The following is a 21,403-nucleotide window of genomic DNA, read 5'->3' on the forward strand; positions in this document are numbered from 1 at the left end:
GGTGCTTGGAGAAGCTTCCAGTGCAGCGTAGTACTGTATAACTCAGGTCTGCATTTTCAAATATTTCTTTCATGTACAATCAGCTCTCATGGGATCTCACTCAATCTGCGGATGGAGGTGGAAGACTCACAGGGAAAGCCACCAGGAGAAAACTCCCTGCTTAATCCCTGAAAGCTTCCTATTAAACGCCAGGATATCAATCTAACATTACAATCTACATTGTTAACCCTGAATGATTGCTTTCCACATCCACAGTTTTTGGGTTTCAGCAGCACATACAGCTATAGTGTGTGTCACCATCTCAGCCTGTACCTTCGCCAGAGTCTCCAGTTTAATTCGCCAGGACATGTCTATTCGGATCTCCATCACAGGCTATTGAACACAGCATTAGCTACTGTTGGTGGGAGTCTAATCTGCATATCCACTCCTCTGTGGGGAAAACATTTCTTGCTTAAAAACTCTCGTCTTGCTTGAAGCTGGTTAATTTTGTATTTGTGTCTTTAACTGCCTGAGGGGATCTCGGGAACAGTTGCTCTCCTTTGCAAATATCCAGTGCAATCAAATATTGAGAAAATAGGTCCACCCCACAAGGATTTATTCCCAATCAATGAATGAAGCATCAATGCATGCTGCATTCACTGCTGCACCTAAAGCCAGACAATCCAACAACTGACAGCATCAAAACTTTCAGGTCTCCAGGCATTTGGAAAGATTCCCTCAGTACAGCAATGGTCTCAATAGATCCTCTTGGTTTGCTTATTGCTGCACTGGAAGCTTCTCCAAGCACCTCACACATTTGGTGCAAGACTGCTTTTTAGGCAATTTGGTCCATGGAAGGAATGCGTTTCATGGGTTGAAGGGCCACTTTTACTTCAGTGCTAGTTTTTTTTTATTCGTTCATGGGATGTGGGCGTCGCTGGCAAGGCCAGCATTTATTGCCCATCCTTAATCGCCCTTGAGAAGGTGGTGGTGAGCCGAAGCTGTGGTGTATCCCCTTTCATTCTCCTGAATTTAACACCAGTTTTCATGGGTAGATGGTCACAGTATCAAGGCCGTTGAAATTGCGTTGAAAGTTTTGATGCTGTCAGTTGTTGGATTGTCTGGCTTTAGGTGCAGCAGTGAATGCAGCATACATTGATGCTTCATTCATTGATTGGGAATAAATCCTTGTGGGGTGGACCTATTTTCTCAACATGTGATTGCACTGGATATTTGCAAAGGAGAGCAACTGTTCCCGAGATCCCCTCAGGCAGTTAAAGACACAAATACAAAATTAACCAGCTTCAAGCAAGACGAGAGTTTTTAAGCAAGAAATGTTTTCCCCACAGAGGAGTGGATATGCAGATTACACTCCCACCAAGTTCAAGTTCCAGCCCAGGACTTGAAAACATAACAGTGGGCATCACTGGCAAAGCTGGCATTTATTGTCCATCCCTCGTTGCTGGTGAGAAGCTGGTGGTGAGACATTGGCCCAGAAATTCAGGTCATAAGAACATAAGAACATAAGAAATAGGAGCAGGAGTAGGCCAATCAGCACCTCGAGCCTGCTCCACCATTCAATAAGATCATGGCTGATCTGATCCTAACTGCCAATCTACTATCACAGAACCATCTCCTGAATCTAACAGAAGTAGACACACGAAATAGGAGCAGGATCAGGCTACAAGGCCCCTGGGCCCGCTCCGCTACCCACGGTGCCATGACCGATCCAAACCTAGACTCATGTCCAAATTCCTGCCCGCTCCCCGTAACCCTTAATTCACTTTACTTCTAGGAAACTGTCTATTTCTGTTTTAAATTTATGTAATGATGTAGCTTCTACAGTTTTTGGGGGCAGCATATTCCATGGACCTACCACCCTCTGAGTGAAGTAGTTCCTCCTCATCTCAGTTTTGAAAGAGCAGCCCCTTATTCTAAGACTATGCCCCCTAGTTCTAGTTTCATCCATCACCGGTAGGTAAAATTTTGGAGTCCATTATTAAGGAGACAGTAACAGGACATTTGGATAATCATAATTTAATAGGACAAAGTCAGCATGGTTTTATGAAGGGGAAGTCATGTTTGACAAATTTGCTGGAGTTCTTTGAGGAAGTAACATATAGGGTGGATAAAGGGGAACCAGTGGACGTAGTGTATTTAGACTTCCAAAAGGCATTTGACAAGGTGCCACACAAAAGATTATTGCTTAAGATAAAAAATCACGGGATTGGGGGTAATATTCTGGCATGGATAGAGGATTGGCTATCTAACAGAAGGCAGAGAGTTGGGATAAATGGTTCATTCTCAGACTGGCAATCAGTAACTAGTGGTGTTCCGCAGGGGTCAGTGCTGTGTCCCCAACTCTTTACAATCTATATTAACGATTTGGAGGAGGGGACCGAGTGTAACATATCAAAGTTTGCAGATGATACTAAGATGGGGGGGAAAGTAGTGAGTGAGGAGGACATAAAAAACCTTCAAGGGGACATAGACAGGCTAAGTAAGTGGGCAGAGATTTGGCAGATGGAATACAATACTGGAAAGTGTGAGGTTATGCACTTTGGCAGAAAAAATCGTAGAGCAAGTTATTATCTTAATGGCAAGAAACTGGAAAGTACTGAAGTACAAAGGGATCTGGGGGTCCTGGTGCACGAAACTCAAAAGGTCAGTATGCAGGTGCAGCAAGTGATTAAGAAGGCCAATGGAATGTTGGCTTTCATTGCTAGGGGGGTAGAATATAAAAATAGGGAGGTATTGCTTCAGTTGTACAAGGTATTGGTGAGACCGCACCTGGAATACTGCGTACAGTTTTGGTGTCCATACTTAAGAAAAGACATACTTGCTCTCGAGTCAGTACAAAGAAGGTTCACTCGGTTAATCCCGGGGATGAGGGGATGGACATATGAGGAGAGGTTGAGTAGATTGGGACTCTACTCATTGGAGTTCAGAAGAATGAGAGGCGATCTTATTGAAACATATAAGATTGTGAAGGGGTTGGAGCGGGTGGATGCAGGGAAGATGTTCCCGATGATGGGTGAAACTAGAACTAGGGGGCATAGTCTTAGAATAAGGGGCTGCTCTTTCAAAACTGAGATGAGGAGGAACTACTTCACTCAGAGGGTGGTAGGTCCATGTAATATGCTGCCCCAAAAAACTGTAGAAGCTACATCATTACATAAATTTAAAACAGAAATAGACAGTTTCCTAGAAGTAAAGGGAATTAAGGGTTACGGGGAGCGGGCAGGAATTTGGACATGAGTCTAGGTTCGGATCGGTCATGGCCCTGTGGTTAGCGGAGCGGACCCAGGGGCCATGTAGCCTGATCCTGCTCCCATTTCGTGTGTCTAATTCTGTTAGATGCAGGAGATGGTTCTGTGATAGTAGATTGGCGGTTAGGATCAGATCAGCCATGATCTTATTGAATGGTGGAGCAGGCTCGAGGGGCCGATTGGCCTACTCCTGCTCCTATTTCTTATGTTCTTATGTTCTTATCGGGAACATCCTCCCCGCATCCACCCGATCCAACCCCTTCACAATCTTATATGTTTCGATAAGATCGCCTCTCATTCTTCTGAACTCCAATGAGTAGAGTCCCAATCTACTCAACCTCTCCTCATATGTCCATCCCCTCATCCCCGGGATTAACCAAGTGAACCTTCTTTGTACTGACTCGAGAGCAAGTATGTCCTTTCTTAAGTATGGACACCAAAACTGTATGCAGTATTCCAGGTGCGGTCTCACCAATACCTTGTACAACTGCAGCAATACCTCCCTATTTTTATATTCTATCCCCCTAGCAATGAAAGCCAACATTCCATTGGCCTTCTTAACCACTTGCTGCACCTGCATACTAACCTTTTGATTTTCGTGCACCAGGACCCCCAGATCCCTTTGTACTTCAGTACTTTCCAGTTTCTTGCCATTAAGATAATAACTTGCTCGACGATTTTTCCTGCCAAAGTGCATAACCTCACACTTTCCAGTACAGGTATTGTATTCCATCTGCCAAATCTCTGCCCACTTACTTAGCCTGTCGATGTCCCCTTGCAGGTTTTTTATGTCCTCCTCACTCACTACTTTCCCTCCCATCTTAGTATCATCTGCAAACTTTGATATGTTACACTCGGTCCCCTCCTCCAAATCGTTAATATAGATTGTAAAGAGTTGGGGACCCAGCACTGACCCCTGCGGAACACCACTAGTTACTGATTGCCAGTCTGAGAATGAACCATTTATCCCAACTCTCTGCCTTCTGTTAGATAGCCAATCTTCTATCCATGCCAGAATATTACCCCCAATCCCGTGATTTTTTATCTTAAGCAATAATCTTTTGTGTGGCACCTTGTCAAATGCCTTTTGGAAGTCTAAATACACTACGTCCACTGGTTCCCCTTTATCCACCCTATACGTTACTTCCTCAAAGAACTCCAGCAAATTTGTCAAACATGACTTCCCCTTCATAAAACCATGCTGACTTTGTCCTATTAAATTATGATTATCCAAATGTCCTGTTACTGTCTCCTTAATAATGGACTCCAAAATTTTACCTACCACAGATGTTAGGCTAACCGGCCTATAGTTTCCAGCCTTCTGTCTACTGCCCTTTTTAAATAAGGGTGTTACATTAGCAGTTTTCCAGTCTGCCGGGACCTTTGCCGAGTCCAGGGAGTTTTGGAAAATTATTACCAATGCATCCACTATCCCTACCGCCACTTCCTTCAAGACCCTAGGATGTAAGCCATCAGGTCCAGGTGATTTATCTGCCTTGAGTCCCATTATTTTACCGAGTACCACTTCCTTAGTGATTTTGATCGTGTTTAGCTCCTCCCCCCCTTTAGCCCCCTGTTTGCCAAGTGTTGGGATATTCTTAGTGTCTTCTACTGTAAAGACTGATGTAAAATATTCATTCAGTGTTTTTGCCATCTCCATATTTCCCACCATTAATTTCCCGGTCTCATCCCGCGGGTGTAAGCCCCCGACCTGCAGTTAGCTTGCGCGCCGGCCGTTGAGCTGTGGGCCCGCGAGGGATTTCGATCCTGGGCCTGCTCAGTGCCCAGCACAGTGCTTGCGTATCCCAGGGGCACAGTTAGTTCGATGCATCCCCTGGGATCACATGGGCCACAGGGAGCCAACTGGAGCAGGGAATGCCCATTCATAAGTTTTGACAGGAAGAGCTGTCAAAACTTATAAATACTACGGCCCCAAAACAGCACTAAATCTTCAAATATTTTTTTTTAAAACATCATGGCCTAGAAATTGACTATGGCCCCGCCAGCTGGCTAGCGCCCAGAAGTTAGCGCTGGGCGGGAAGCCTATAGCGATCATCAGATATTCATTGTTAGCGCCCCAATTCGGAACCGGGCGCTATACCAGGGTGTGCCCGCCTCCGCTTGGGGCGCTGACACTGAATATCAGCGCTCTTGGCGCCGCTGCGCCAGCCGCTGCGGAGCGGCAGGCTGCGGTACTGCAGGCCTCCTTCTCTTAAGGGGGAGGTGCCTGCAACAGCCGGAGCCCCGATTGCGAGTGCCGGCAAAAGAGCCCGGCACAACGGAGAAGTGCCGGGCTCCCGCAAACCAGCCGGCAATGCCGCGGGGGGGGTGGGTGGAGGAGGCCGGGGAAGGAGGTGCGGGCAGGCGGCCGCCGAAAAAGCGGCCGGCCGCACCTTCCCCTTTAAAGCGCCCCACTAAGGATTCAGTACGGCCCCGTTCTCTGGTCGCTGTTTGCGGCCGCTTCGGAGGAGGCGGCCGCAACTAAATATGGGGATCGGGCCGGTTTCGGGGCGGTACCGGGGCACTGCGCACACCGATTACGTCATCGGTGCCGGCGCAGCGCTAACGGCTACCGCCGCCAATACCGTTGCGCTGAATATCTGCGCAAACTCATTTTTGGCGCAAAATCACTCTTTAGGCGTTAACTGGGCGCAAAGCTGGCAGCGCCTTAATGAATTTCTAGGCCCATATTTTTTAAATAAACTATAAATTACATGAAATAACTATTTTAAATAATTTAAATTTTTGAAAAAAGTAATTTTATTTTCTAACGGGGCTAAAAGTAAACTTAGCTTTCTTTAAAGTATTTAAAAATAATAAACCTGTGGAAAAAATGTTTTAATTTTAATTAATTCACCACTTACCTTGTAAAAAGCAGGCCTTACGCCTGCTTTTTATATGTGTAAATTCTGGAGACTTACCCTCCCGGGAAAACCTGCAAAAAAAAACAAAGTTCGATGCGCACGCGCAGCCTCTCCTGCGCACCCGTTCGACCTCTGAACCCCTTCGTTCAAGTGAACGGAAGTGCCGGTTTCCCGCACATGCGCAGTGCATGCAGGAAACCGGCACTTCCATCGGGCCCACGGGTGAGTACCCCGTGCGGACTCACCCGTGGAGACCCGAATTTCTGGGCCAGTCTATGCTCACATTTCAGTGCAGTACTGCAAGAATGCTGCATTGTACAGGGGCAGTTCTTCGGGTGAGATAATAAACAGTAGCCCCATCTCTTGAGTTGAACAACCAGTTGATCAGTTGTGTTGGTTGTGTTCGTTGAGGGAGCAATGTTGGCCCAAGATACTGAGAAAACCTCTGCACTTCTTCAAATACTTCCATGCTATCTCTGGTATCCAACTGAACAGGCTGTCCTGGCCTTGATTTAATGTCTCATTGGAAAGATGTCCTGGCCAACACTGTGGTATCAGCCTAGATTATGTAATCAACTCCTGCAGTGGAGTTTGAACCCACAACTTTCTGACTCACAAGCGAGAGTGCGACCAACTGAGACAAGCTAACAAACAAACAGCAACATTATGAAAACAACATCAGCATTGATCATCAGTGTTGTCTTACAGACTACAAAATTTCTGTCTTGTCAAACAGTTTTCAAAAGAGAGCATATGCCTTTAAGGAGATGGTATAATTAGCAAGGCTGTGCTGTGGTTTAAGTTTCAGAAGCATTCAAGTGAAGCCTGCTTTACCTGATTCTCAATTCATTCCCAGTGACCTTCAATCTTTGGTTCACATTCTGTACCTTGGCGTCAGCCCAAAACATCCAGAGAAAACGTCAAAGACAGAACTTCACACACTGTTTCTCCTGCCCATGAAACTCTCTCTCTCTCTCGCTCACTGATAGTGTCAGCGATATTTCACACACTGTTTCTCCTGCCCATGAAACTCTCTCTCTCTCTCTCTCTCACTCATAGTGTCAGCGATACTTTGCACACTGTTTCTCCTGCCCATGAAACTCTCTCTCTCTCTCGCTCACTCATAGTGTCAGCGATACTTTGCACACTGTTTCTCCTGCCCATGAAACTCTCTCTCTCTCTCGCTCACTCATAGTGTCAGCGATACTTTGCACACTGTTTCTCCTGCCCATGAAACTCTCTCTCTCTCTCTCTCTCTCTTAGTGTCAGCGATACTTTGCACACTGTTTCTCCTGCTGTAGTGTATGTACCCGTCTATCTTTAAGGGAACTATTGAATGTAACCGTTCACCTTTAAGGGAACTACTTTAGGTGTGGCACTATTTGTTTGGCTTCTGTATACTGTAATACCGATAGTGACCACACCAGTATATAAGTGTTGTGGCAGGATTGCTGGGGCAGATTCGCCCTGACCTTCGAATAGTAAAGACCTGTTTGTTTGTTACTTCTGAAGTCTGTGTATTTATTAACTGCACAACCCACAGACTTTACAGTGGCGACGAGTCCGATCGTACCCTGCGGCAAGATTACCAAAGCAAGAAGAGCGTCGAAGAGAGGCAACCGCCCTCGTCGTGCTGCTGGAAGAAAACACGAGGCTGCAGCAGGAGAAAGGTGGAAAACTTTAGCAACAAAAGCTTCCATTAGCAACAGGCACTGACTACCCTTCTACCACGGTGCGGAGTGAGCCGATCAGCAGGGAACAAGGCGGCCGAAGAGACTGTGAGTAGGGGAAGGTGTAGAAGTATCCGGAGGATAAGGGCAGAGCACTCGACCTCAGTCGAGGGGGAGCTGAGCCGGTCAGAAGTCGGGTCCAACGGCGTCGGGTGACAGCCGGACCGCGATCGGCGGGAAAAGCCGGGCAGCGACCGCAGCCACGAAGCGCTGAGACTGGGAGTAGGCGCGGGAAGAGAAACCCAGCCGCAGCCGGGGAGGGAAACACCGGTCGGCGAGAGGGCTGGGAGGCGAACGGGAACCGTGCGGGTGGGAGAGAGAGACAGAGCCGAGCAAGGGGAGAGAGACTGCGCGAGAGCCAGTCCAGCGGCTGAGCTGTCCTCCACCAACGGAGTACCCAGAGCCGGTAGAACCGAACGTGCGGGAGAGGGAGAGACAGAGCCGAGCAAGGGGAGAGAGACTGTGCGAGAGCCAGTCCAGCGGCTGAACTGTCCTCCGTTAACGGGGTGTACCCAGCGCCGGTAGAGCCGTGCGGGCGGGAGGAAAAGCCAGAGCCGAGTAAGGGGAGCTGTGCGGAAGCCAGCCAGCGGCTGAACCTGTCCGCTGTGGGGGAAGCGTACCCCTTCCACCGGGAAGAAACGCGGGAAGCCGCCATTAGGCGGAGAAGACGCCAGAAGCGGGAAACCGCCATTGAAGTGGGCGGGGCGAGAAAGGAAGAGCGGGGAACCGCCATTTTCGCGGGAAAACCGCCATCTTAACTGACATACCGCCGTTGAAGTGGGCGGGGAGAGAAGGAAAGAGCGGGAAACTGCCGATTTCGCGGGAAACCCACCATCTTAGAAATAAACAAATAAATAAGAATACTTAAAGAAATACTGGTGCTGCTCCCAAGGGAAGAAAGATGCCTAAGCGAGGGAATATTAACGACTTTAATTCTGAAATAGAAGACTGGGCCACGTACGTGGAATGCATAGAAATCTATTGCGAAGCCAACAAAATAGAGGAAGACGACAAGGCGATAACACTGCTAAACTCGATGGGGTCAAAAACATACGGGCTCTTGAAGCATCTAATAGCACCAAATAAACCAGCGGATCAGACCTTCGAAGAGATTGTGGCTGTGCTGAAGGACCACTTGAACCCCACACCGTTGATGCTGGCTGAACGATTCAAATTCTACGCAAGAACGCAGAAGAAAGACGAAAGCAATGCGGAATACTTGGTCGAACTGCGTAGGCTAGCAAAATACTGCCAGTTCGGAGGGAATCTGACAGAAGCGCTGCGGGACAAGTTCGTATGCGGATTGTCCAAAGAAGGGACGCAGAAGCGACTACTGGAAGAGAACGACCTCACACTGGACAGGGCTGTCCTTATAGCTGCATCGCACGAAGCCGCAGCGAAAGGAACGGCGGAAATGCAACTAAAGGCAGCGGCACTGGGGGTGGACCAAATTACTTCAAGCACAACAAAATGCTACCGTTGTGGGAAGACAACGCATGACCAGAATCAATGCTGGTTTAAGAACCAAGAGTGTAGGAAATGTGGCAAACTGGGTCACATCGCGAAGGTATGCCGGTCCGGGAAAAAGACCAACAATCAAAGGAAGCCACCACAAGAAAAGTACAACAAGGTACACAAGGTGGCTGAGAAGAGTTCAGACGAACAGAATTCAGACTCAGACCCAAACAACCCGGAGCTGGGTAGTCTGAGAATCCACAATGTGGGTAAAGAAATGGATCTACAGACCATCTGGGTCATACTAAAAATAGCTGGAGTCCAAGTAAGAATGGAGCTGGACACTGGATCAGCTCTATCAGTCATCAACCGAAGGGACTACCACCGGTTATTCTCTCACATACCTTTAAGAAATACCAAGTTCGTATTACAGACATACACGGGGCATAACGTATACCCCGTGGGGAAAATAAGAGTCAAGGTGAGAGATAGGGGTAAAGAACACCCAAGAATGAACTTGTACGTATTACCTGAGGGAGGACCACCACTTCTAGGACAGGAGTGGATTAAGAAAATAGACATGGAATGGCATTACCTAAAAGCCATAATGAGGGAGGACTCGGTGCAAGCTATTAGCTCAGATTCTGAAATGGATGATGATAAGACCAAGTCGAATATGGAAGACAAGGCTAAAAGGGACTTGCCGACGATGGGGAAGAAAACGAAGACATGCAGAAGGACTTATGGTACCAAGAAGAATAAAGCTGCAGAGCAGAACTCCAGGTTGACAGAGAATTCTGAGCCTGTTCAAGCAAAGGATTCATCCACGACGGAAGAACACCGAGCTCGGACGCAAACTTATGTCAAAGTACGACAACAATTAGAACAGTTGAGTGACCGTCTCGTACAAGAGATGAAAAATATGGAAAAGTTCTGGGACACCGAATGGGAGAACCTGGAAAGACAACAGAGACAGCTAGCTCAAGCAGAGAGCTACCATAGAGCCATCGTGGTCAAATACCAATCACATTCCCCTGATGCTGTTCAGGAACTAGAATATTTACAGAACGAACCAAAGGAAGAGGAATCTTCAGGGAGCCAGGATTTTATTCCAGTTCTTCTCTACGACTCCTTACAAGCAGAGTGTGAGAAGTTGAAAGAACAGTATGAACAGGCCCAGGCTACAATTCTGGAGGGGGTTAACTCGGCAGCCTCCGAAAAGCTAGTTTCAGTAGAAGCATATGAACAACTAAAGGTTGAACATGAGCAAGAAGTCCAAAGGCTGCAGGAAATTCTTGATGAGCTCAAGGCCAAGACAGACTCATCGGTAGAAGTTCCATCCATAGATGAGAAACTAGAGGTGGAAATCATGGCAGAGCATGAAAGACAGGATGTCCAAGAACTTATAAAAACATTGAAGGACACCCAAGACAAATATGAGGCGGCAATGACCGAGGTTCAACAACTTGAAGAACAGATTCAACTGGGAATCCTTTCAGTGGAAGAAAAGGAAACTGTAAGAATGGTCCCTGAACATGAACTAGAGAGCATCAGGGCGCAACTTTTCCGAGCGCTGAAAGCCAAAGTTCAAGAGGAACGTAAGGTGGAAGTATTGGAGAAAGAGGTGGATGAAATGGAGAAGACTCTGATCCACCGTGTTCCCAGGGAAGAGTTAACGGCCAGCCAACTCCTTCATATGCTGAAGGACAAGACTCTGCAAGGGGAACAATCTGAACACGAGCTTCAATCTTCAGGGGGAACGAGTTCGGAGCTCTCAAAAGTCACGGAGATAGCTGAGGTGGCAACACAAATTTTACAAGGATGCCAAAAGTACGTTGAATCACGTCAAGGTGAACAGAAGAATGGGGAAACCGTTATTTCAGTAGAAGGGTTAAATAGCCTGGTAACGCAATTACCGATGGAAGGGAAGGTATTGAACTCACAAATGAGGTCCGTCGTGAAGGAATGGCAGATAACCCAGGAAGAGCGGGATGAATATGAATGCATGAAGAGGGCTTTTCAAGAAAGACGTCTAGGGAAGGAACCACCGTCAGCTAATGTCCAGACGGGTGCGGAGGAAGAAGAAGGCTCTCTCGCTGGCCTAACTCAGGACGAACCCGAATATTACCATGACCTGTTGAGTGACACTGAATATTACGAGGATGTGGTCTGCCCAGCTTGTGATGAAAACTCTCAAAGTGCTGAAATCCGGATGAAGCACTTAAGGTCTAAGGAACATAGAGAGTTGGTGGCGCTACAGCTGGCAGCCGAGAAAGGAGCTCCGAGAGTTTCAAAAAGGCAGAAAAGAAAAAGAAGAAGCAGAAGATAATAACTGTCTAAAATATTAGCACTTCTACCATTCCAGGCAGGACATTACGAAAGGAGCTAAATTAGTTGAAAAACTGGAAAATGTCAAGACAGCCAGTTGGTTGTAAAAGTCCGCACTGCTGGTTCAACAGGACGAAAGTTCAAGCTGTTACGTCAAGAAAAAGGCTATGGAGGAGTCACGCTAGCCAGGTGAACCGGCTACACCAAAGAAATGTTGTTCCGAACGAGTCAAGATCAGAGACTGAATCTATGAACTGTTTCCGCAGAGACTGAACCTGTGAACTGTTTCCACCGAGATTATATCTGTAAATTGTTTTATATGACATTGACTCCACCGAGATTATATCTGTAATTTGTTTTATAGGAAGTTGAAGATATGTATGTTTAACGGGGACTCTAAGTAATAAGCTAAAAAGGGAGGATTGTAGCGTATGTACCCGTCTATCTTTAAGGGAACTATTGAATGTAACCGTTCACCTTTAAGGGAACTACTTTAGGTGTGGCACTATTTGTTTGGCTTCTGTATACTGTAATACCGATAGTGACCACACCAGTATATAAGTGTTGTGGCAGGATTGCTGGGGCAGATTCGCCCGGACCTTCGAATAGTAAAGACCTGTTTGTTTGTTACTTCTGAAGTCTGTGTATTTATTAACTGCACAACCCACAGACTTTACACCTGCCCATGAAACTCTCTCTCTCTCTCGCTCACTCATAGTGTCAGCGATACTTTGCACACCACTTCTCCTGCCCATGAAACTCTCTCTCTCTCTCTCTCTCTCTCATAGTGTCAGCGATACTTTGCACACCACTTCTCCCGCCCATGAAACTCTCTCTCTCTCTCTCTCTCTCATAGTGTCAGCGATACTTTGCACACTGTTTCTCCTGCCCATGAAACTCTCTCTCTCTCTCGCTCACTCATAGTGTCAGCGATACTTTGCACACCACTTCTCCTGCCCATGAAACTCTCTCTCTCTCTCGCTCACTCATAGTGTCAGCGATACTTTGCACACTGTTTCTCCTGCCCATGAAACTCTCTCTCTCTCTCTCTCTCGCTCACTCATAGTGTCAGCGATACTTTGCACACTGTTTCTCCTGCCCGTGAAACTCTCTCTCTCTCTCACTCATAGTGTCAGCGATACTTTGCACACCACTTCTCCTGCTGTGGGGGATTGCTGCAACCTGCAGTATAGAATGAAAACTATTGGCCGGTACAATTTCTGTGCTCCCAGCAACCACAAAGGTCAATTGATGAGCTATCCGGCCTCACTACAGTTTACTCAAGCTGCCCTGTGGTTTTACCGCATGTACAAATCTGGGGAGTGAATCGACTTTTCAAAACAGAGGTGGAGAAAGCTCAGCTTCGCCTGGATGGAATCACACACCAACGTCCAGAGAGTAGTACGATAGCAAAATACTGCGGATGCTGGAAATCCGAAATAACAACAGAAAATGCTGGAAAAACTCAGCAGGCCAGGCAGCATCCGTGGAGAGAGAAAATATAGAGTCAACGTTTCAGGTGAACCCTTAGTCTTGACAAAGGGTTTTCACCCGAAACGTTAACTCTGTTTCTCTCTCCACGGATGTTGCCTGGCCTGCTGAGTTTTTCCAGCGTTTTCTGTTGTTATTCCAGAGAGTAGTATTTGTATTAAAAGGTTAATTTATATCTTTTACATCACTAATGAACCCAAGTATTTCTACGGATGGTTCCACATACCTGCAAATCGAGCTTCTTAACCCTTGTGGGGCTCATGTGTAAAGGTCAAGCTACAAGCGGGCCAAGACACGCAGCCGCTGCCCTGCACAGCCCCAGGTATTTCAAAAATGTGCGGCCTGACCAACTTAAAGCAGTCGTGCCCTACTTGAAACGAATTTTGAAAGAAAATAACATTCACACTTTCGACTTAGCAGAATGGGTAAAATCTTAACGTCAGTAATTCTGCTGATCGCAGTGTCTGGTTCAGGAACACTGCCTGCCCCTTTAACTCAGTCTCATTCTCCGCGCACAAACCAAACATCCACAACATGAGCCTGACAAAATACCACTATCCAAATATCAAGCCTGTAAACAAGCCACTCTTTACACTGAGCAGGCCTCCACAACATCAACTATTTACCACATTTTCTTTTAAAGGGAAACATCTTGCTGATAAAAAAGAAAGAAAAAGGTTTGCATTTCTGCAGCGCCTTTCACCACCTCAAGCACTTTACAGCCAATCAAATACTTCTGAAGCGTAGTCAGCAGCCAATTTGCGCACAACAGGATCCCACAAACAGCAATGTGATAATGACCAGATAATCTGTTTTTCGGGATGTTGGTTGAGGGATGAGGGGTAATTATTGGCCAGGACATCGAGAGGGCAAACAGTGCATCGGTTTAAAGTTACATCGGAATGATGGCACCGCAGCAAGAACATCCTTATCTGAGGAAGGAGGGAGTGCAGCGAAGATTCACCAGGCTGATACCTGGGATGGCAGGAATGACGTATGAGGAGAGATTGGGTCGATTGGGCTTATATTCGCTGGAGTTTAGTAGAATGAGAGGGGATCTCATTGAAACTTATAAAATTCTAACAGGACTGGACAGACTAGATTCAGGAAGGATATTCCCGATGGCCGGGGAGTCCAGAACCAGGGGTCACAGTCTAAGGATAAGGGGTAGGCCATTTAGGACTGAGATGAGGAGGAATTTCTTCACCCAGAGAGTGGTGAACCTGTGGAATTCTCTACCACAGAAGGCAGTTGAGGCCAATTCATTAAATATATTCAAGAAGGAGTTAGATATATTTCTTGAGGCTAAAGGGACCAAGGGAGAAAGCAGGGACCGGGTACTGAATTTGGATGATCAGCCATGATCTCATTAAATGGCAGGACAGGCTTGAGGGGCCGAATGGCCTACTCCTGCTCTTATCTTCTATGTTTCAGACAGCGCAGCACTGGAATAACAGGCAAGATTTTGTGCTCAAGTCTCTGGAGTGGGGTTTTGAACTCACAACCTTCTGACTCAGAAGTGAGAGTGCTACCCACTGAGCCACAGTTGGGACCCCTAAACTGGGAACAGTTTCTCTCTATCTACTCTGTCTCGACCCCTCATGATTTTGAACACCTCTATCAAATCTCCTCTCAACCTTCACTGCTCTAAGGAGAACAACCCCAGCTTCTCCAGTCTCTGCACCTAACTGAAGTCCCTCATCCCTGGAACCATTCTTGTAAATCTTTTCTGCACCCTCTCTAAGGCCTTCACATCCTTCCTAAAGTGCGGTGCCCAGAATTGGAAACAATACTCCAGTTCAGGTCAGACCAGTGTTTTATAAAGGATCATCATAACTTCCTTGCCCTCATCCCCTCCCCTGCTCTCTCTAAGCTCAACCTGTACATGAGACATACCTCTTGCTTCCTCAATCTACTGGTGTCTTGATCCCCTTCCTGGCCCTCAAGCTACTGACAGATGCCAGTTTTCAGCCTGTTCAATTCACTCCACGTGGCATGACATCAAGAAACAGCTGAGTGCACTGGACACGGCAAAGGCTACGGGCCAACAATATCCCGGCTGTCGTGCTGAAGACTTGTGCTCCAGAACTAACCGTGCCCTTAGCCAAGCTGTTCCAATACATCTACAACACTGGCATCTACCCGACAATGTAGGAAATTTTCCAGGTACGTCCTGTCCACAAAAAGCAGGACAAATCCAATCCGGACATTTTTGTCCCATAGGCAATCATCAGCAAATTGTTAGAAAGAGTCGTAAACAGTGCTATCAACCTGCTCACTGATTCCAAATTTGGGTTCCGCTAGAATCACTCGGCTCCAGACTTCATTACAGCTTTGGTCCAAACAATACTCAAGGGCCTAGAAATTGGGTATAGCCCCGCTTGGGGCGTTAGAATTAGCGCAGCACAAAGTTTATAGCCAGACGCAACTTATCGCCACCTGGCGCGATATTGGGTTGCATCGCCCCTAAAGGTGATTGAGGCGCGAATTCAGGCATTACATGGGGCTCCAAAGGCGCTAAACTTCCGGCGCAACCCAGTATCGGAGCGGACGGGCGCAGCGCAGGTGCTCTCAATTACCGATGACCACGAGACTTCCAGGTGCCAGCCAGCTCTTAAAGGGGTGGGTCAGTCAGCTTCAGCATCCACACTCTGCGCCTTGCAGGCCTCAGAATCGGCGCAGGCCCTTCTCTGGCGCTAAAAACTTGGACCAGATGGAGAAGGTGAGACAGAGAGCAGAGCGCTTCACCAATGAGGCTCTGGAGCAATTGGTGTCCACAGTAGAGCGCCGGCGAGATGTTCTCTACCCAGACAATGGCAGGAGGCCGAATCATAAGGACTGCCGACGAGCTTGGAGGGATGTATGCCAGAGGGTCAACTCCAGCAGCATGGTGACCAGGAGCCCTGTCCAATGCAGAAAGAAATTCAACGACCTCACTCGGGTCGTGAGGGTGGGTGTTGTTTCTGCAAACTTCTGCATCCCTTCATTTGCACCTGACTTTATGGCTACAGGGTGGCCTGTGCCCCATTGGCCATCTGCCAGCAAGCACCCATGGCCCTTTCTGGGCACACACGTGCACATTTGACTCAAGGCGTCATGTAAGGGCTCTTGCACCATGGGGGGCATGAGATGATCACTCAGGGCATCAGGTAACATAACTTCCCCTCCTTTCCCCTGCAGTCCATGCTGGCGAGGATTGGCAAAGACCAGCTTCGCACCGGTGGAGGACCTCCACAAGTGGTCACTCTCACGGATCTCGAGGAGAGAGTCCACCAGATTCTTGGAGGACGTCTGAGTGGTCCTGTAACCACTGCAGCTGCCGACCCCATTGTCGACAGCGATGATAAGGTTCTCACCTTTTACAACTGTCTCCTTCCACTTGTTCCCCCCACCAGCATGCTTTCTCACTGTGGAGCCATGTCATAGCCTTGCCCCAATCTGGCATCCCTTGCTGCCAAGCTGTCCTTTTGCTAAAGCCACTCTTCCACCTCCCTGCTTTCAGATGCTGCATCACCAGCTCGGGAGCCGGGCCCTCAAGCTGCCAGTGCCAGTGCCTCCAAAGGCTCAATGAGAAAAGTACTGTCCAACAGAAGGTCAGCAACTCTCTCCAGCAACGATCAGAATGGCCAGGCCAAATGGCTGCAGCTTTTATGCTAGTGCTGTCCCCTTTAAATAGCGGCCCCCGAGTCCGAGAAGGGCCTGGGAACGCTCCATCCAACTGTCACTAATAGTGCCAGGCGGAAAGGTTGCGGGCGCCACCGAATATCCGGTCCGGGGCACCAAAAAGGTGTTGCACACTGAAATGACGTCATGATCTGCTTGCGCCCGCGGGCGCGCACAAAGAGTTAGCGCCAGCGCTAAAAGGATACTCAATATGGGAGGTGGCGCTATATTCACTGCGCCCGCCCGAAAATTGGGTAACGCCCCAATTCTCGGGCTCTTTAGGCGCTAATCGCTGGCGCTACCAACCGAATTTCTAGGCCAAGGAGTTCAACAATATCTAGAACAAAGCAGTCCACTTGATCGGTAGCCCATCCACCACCTTAACGATCCACTCCCTTCACCCTGGACCGTGTCCGTGTCTGCAGTGTGTATTATCTACAAGATGCACTGCAGCAACTCGCCAAAACTTCTTCGACAGCACCTCCCAAACTCCACCAGCTAGAAGGAAAAGTGTCTTCTTCTTCTTAGGCAGTCCCTCGGAACCGAGGTTGACTTGCTTCCACATTAAAAATGAGTTCTCAGGTGACTGATGAGTCCAATGCGGGACCTACAGTCTCTGTCACAGGTGGGGCAGACGGTGGTTGAAGGGGCGGGTGGGTGGGGTGCTTGGGTTGACGTGCGCTCCTTGTGCTGCCTGCGCTTGGCTTCCGCTTGCTCCCGGCGAAGAGACTCAAGGTGTTCGGCGCCTTCCCGGATGCTTCTCCTCCACTTTGTGCGGTCTTGGGCCAGGGATTCCCAGATGTCGATGGGGATGTTGCACTTTTTCAAGGAGGCTTTGAGGGTGTCCTTGAAGCGTTTCCTCTGCCCACCTGGGGCTCTCTTGCCGTGCCGGAGCTCCGAGTAGAGCGCTTGCTTTGGGAGTCTCGTATCGGGCATGCGGACAATGTGACCCATCCATCGGAGCTGATTGAGCGTGGTCAAAGCTTCGAAGCTGGGGATGTTGGCCTGAGCAAGAACACCGATGTTGGTGCGCCTATCCTGCCAATGGATTTGCCTATCCTGCCAATGGATGGACAAGGGTATCATGTGCATGGGAACACCACGACCTCGAAATTTCTCTCCAAGTCACACACCATTCTGACTTGGATATATATCGCTGTTCCTTCATCGTCGCTGGGTCAAAATCCTGGAACGCCCTACCCAACAGCATTGTGGGAGCATCTTCATCACACAAACCGCAGTGGTTCAAGAAGGCAGCTCACTACCATCTTCTCAAGGGCAGCTAGGGATGGGGAATAAATGCCTGCCTTGCCAGCAACACCCAAATCCCGAGAATTAATTAAAAAAAATTAAAAAACTTAGCAATGGTTCATTCTCCTCAGGCGGCACCCTCCTTCCCCTCATCATTGCCATGGTCACCCCCTCCTAAAAAAAAACCACCCTCGACTCTTCCATCCTCACCAACTATTGCCCCATCTCCAACCTCCCTTTCCTCTCAATCCTTGAACGAAGTCGCCTCCCAGTTTTGTTCCCTATCTCTAAACATCCTGTTTCAATCTCTCGAATCATGCTTCCGTGCCTCCCAGCCATAACCAAAGTCACTATTGACACCTTCTGGGACTGCGACCATGATGCATTATCCTTTCTTGTCCCCTCTATAGCCTTCGACGTGGTTGGCCACACCATTCTCCTCCAACGCTGCTCTTCCTTTGTCTGGTTCTAGGGGACTTCCCTTGCTATGTTCCACTCAGCTATATGGCCATAGCATCTTTACCAATTGTTCTTTTTCCTATCCTGCACCATTACCTCCAGAGTCACCCGAGGATCTGTCCTTGGCCCCCTCCTCTTCCCTCCGACATGCTCCCACTCAGCAACATCACCCACAGGCACAGGGTCAGCTTCCACACGTATGCCATTGACGCCCAGCTCGACTTCTCCACTACTCTCTTGATGTAAGTTTTAAGTCTGTTGGTTCAACATCCAGTTCTGGATGAATCTTAACTTCCTTTAAGAAAGAAAGACTTGCATTTGTATAGCACCTTTCACGACCACTGGGCGTCCCAAAACGCTTCGCAGCCAATTAAATGCTTTTTTTTTAAGTGTAGTCACTGTTGTAATGCAGGAAACGGGGCAGCCAATTTGCGCACAGCAAGCTCCCACAAACAGCAATGTGATAATGACCAGATGTTTTAGTGGTGTTGATTGAGGAATAAATATGGGATAACTCCCTCGCTCTTCTTTGAAATAGTGCCAGGAGATCTTTTACATCCACCTGAGGGAGCAGATGAGCTCTCGGTTTAACATCTCATCTGAAAGATGGCACCTCTGACAGTGCAGCACTCCCTCAGCACTGCACTGGGAGTGTCAGCCTAGATTTTTGTGCTCAAGTCTCTGGGAAGTGGGAACTTGAACCCACAACCTTCTGACTCAAAGGCTACCAACTGAGCCAGGGCTGACACGCGGCTGTAGCCGAACATTGGAAAGACCGAAGCTATTGCCATCGACAGTTCCATCACAAACTTCGCATTCTTGTCACTGATTCCAACTCCCTTCTCGGCCACTGACTCAGGCTGAACCGGTTTGCACCCTCAGTCCTAATTCAACCCGGAGTTGTGCTTCAGATGCCAGATCCCCATCATCGTCACATTGCCTAACTCAGCCCCTCCATTACCGAGACCCATCACCACCTCCACGGGGTCATTTTGGATGTGGCTGCCTGGGATGCAAACTGGGCACGTGATATAAGGGATGGGGATTCACTCCACCAGGTTATCGTCCAGGCGGGCAGGTTTACAAATGATCTCTCCTCCTTCAGAATCTCCGCAAAACTCCTCTCCTCTCCTCGCACATTGCTTCCATACACCTCTCTCTTCTTGAGACATTTTTAGGTTATTTTAAAGGTCGCTATCATTAAGGTTGTCGGCAAATCTCATTTTGTTCATTTACCAAAGACACAGGAGCTACACTGAAACACACCACATCACAGGCCATGACCAATGCTATTAGGCGGCCGTGCTCTCACACCCTCCCAATCAAAAAATATATCAAACTTCACCAAATGCAGTTTTCCCCCCCAAACAGACGGAAACCCCTTTAAGCACTGGCACTGTCAATCCCTTTAAGGACCACTCTGAAAATAGTATTTTTTTTTTAAAAGTCACCAAAGTTGCAAACAAATGAGAGACACGAAAAGAAATGGGGACAGGAAGGGGGGGGCAAAAAAAAGGTTTGGAAATTGCAGGCAGATGAGCAAAACAACTGGAGGTCCGAATGCACTGATTTAAATTCAAAATAATTCAGCAGATGGCTGTGTGTGTATTTATTGACTACACAAGGCTCTTCCCCAGGCGGCGGGGGTTCATTCTACATACAGAGCAGAGTGATCAGAGAGAGAGAGGAAAAAACCACACTGCACAACATCTGTCACAAGCCCACAGAGGTTGTCCCGGAATCCGGGCAGAGAGACTCTGCTTACCTGGCGGTGCCCGAGCCTGGCCGGGCCGGGCTGGGATGTCGGATGGTTCTTCTCTCTCTGTCTCCCTGGCTCTTCCTCTTCCCCACTGTGTGCCCAGGCGGAGTTGTCCTTGCGGGCTCGCTGTTACCGAAACTGGCTGCCTCCCAGGGCAGGCGGGTGCTGGGCTGTGCTGGGTTGAGCTGGAGCTGGAGCTGGAAGCAGAGATCGCTCCGCATTCCGCAGCAACCCTCGCCACCACCACACGCTCTCTCTCTCTCTCTGACCCTGCTGCAAACTGCGAGTCAGCGGGAAGTCTGAAACTTGCAGCCCAGCCTAGGGAACTGCGCCCTCTGTGCACAAAGGCAATATCCCAGCATTAATAACTGGGACACATTCACTGCATTCAAATCAGCTGGCAGAAGCTTCAAATCCAAATCAGTACACACACAAAGGGTCAGCCAGCGGCTCAGTGGGTAGCACTATCGCCTCTGGGTCAGAAGGTTGTGGGTTCAAGTCCCACTCCAGAGAATTAAGCACAAAAATCCAGGCTGACAATCCAGTGCAGTACTGAGGGAGCGCCGCACTGTCGGAGGAGCAGTACTGAGGGAGCGCTGCACTGTCAGAGAGGCAGCACTGAGGGAGCGCTGCATTGTCGGAGGGGCAGTACTAAGGGAGCACTGCATTGTCGGAGGGGCAGTACTGAGGGGCAGTACTGAGGAAGACCTGCACTGTCGGAGGGGCAGTACTGAGGGAGTGCTGCACTGTCGGAGGAGCAGTACTGAGGGAGCGCCGCACTGTCAGAAGGGCAGTACTGAGGGAGCGCCGCACTGTCGGAGGGACAGTACTGAAGGAGTGCCGCACTGTCGGAGGGGCAGTACTGAGGGAGAGCCGCACTGTCGGAGGGGCAGTACTGAGGGAGCTCTGCATTGTTGGAGGGGCAGTACTGAGGGAACACTGCACTGTCGGAGGGGCAGTACTGAGGGAGTGCCGCACTGTCGGAGGGGCAGTACTAAGGGAGCACTGCATTGTCGGAGGGGCAGTACTGAGGGGCAGTACTGAGGAAGACCTGCACTGTCGGAGGGGCAGTACTGCACTGTCGGAGGAGCAGTACTGAGGGAGTGCTGCACTGTCGGAGGGGCAGTACTGAGGGAGCGCCGCACTGTCAGAAGG

General features: G+C 48.7%; 1 protein-coding gene across 1 annotated transcript in view; it reads right to left on the minus strand.

The window, feature by feature from the left end:
• The window catches only part of LOC147123909 (growth hormone receptor-like), a 558,256-nt gene extending 537,728 nt beyond the window's left edge, over window positions 1-20,528 (minus strand). The window contains exon 1 of the mRNA XM_085964446.1: window positions 20,255-20,528. The gene's annotated coding sequence lies outside the window, so the exon portion shown is untranslated. The remainder of the gene's footprint in view (window positions 1-20,254) is intronic.
• Between the last annotated feature and the right edge of the window lie 875 nt (window positions 20,529-21,403).

The sequence above is a fragment of the Somniosus microcephalus genome, chromosome 1, assembly GCF_052327205.1.
Source record: "Somniosus microcephalus isolate GS21.2 chromosome 1, FLI_Smic_1.0, whole genome shotgun sequence".
In the NCBI taxonomy this organism is placed as follows: Eukaryota; Metazoa; Chordata; class Chondrichthyes; order Squaliformes; family Somniosidae; genus Somniosus; species Somniosus microcephalus.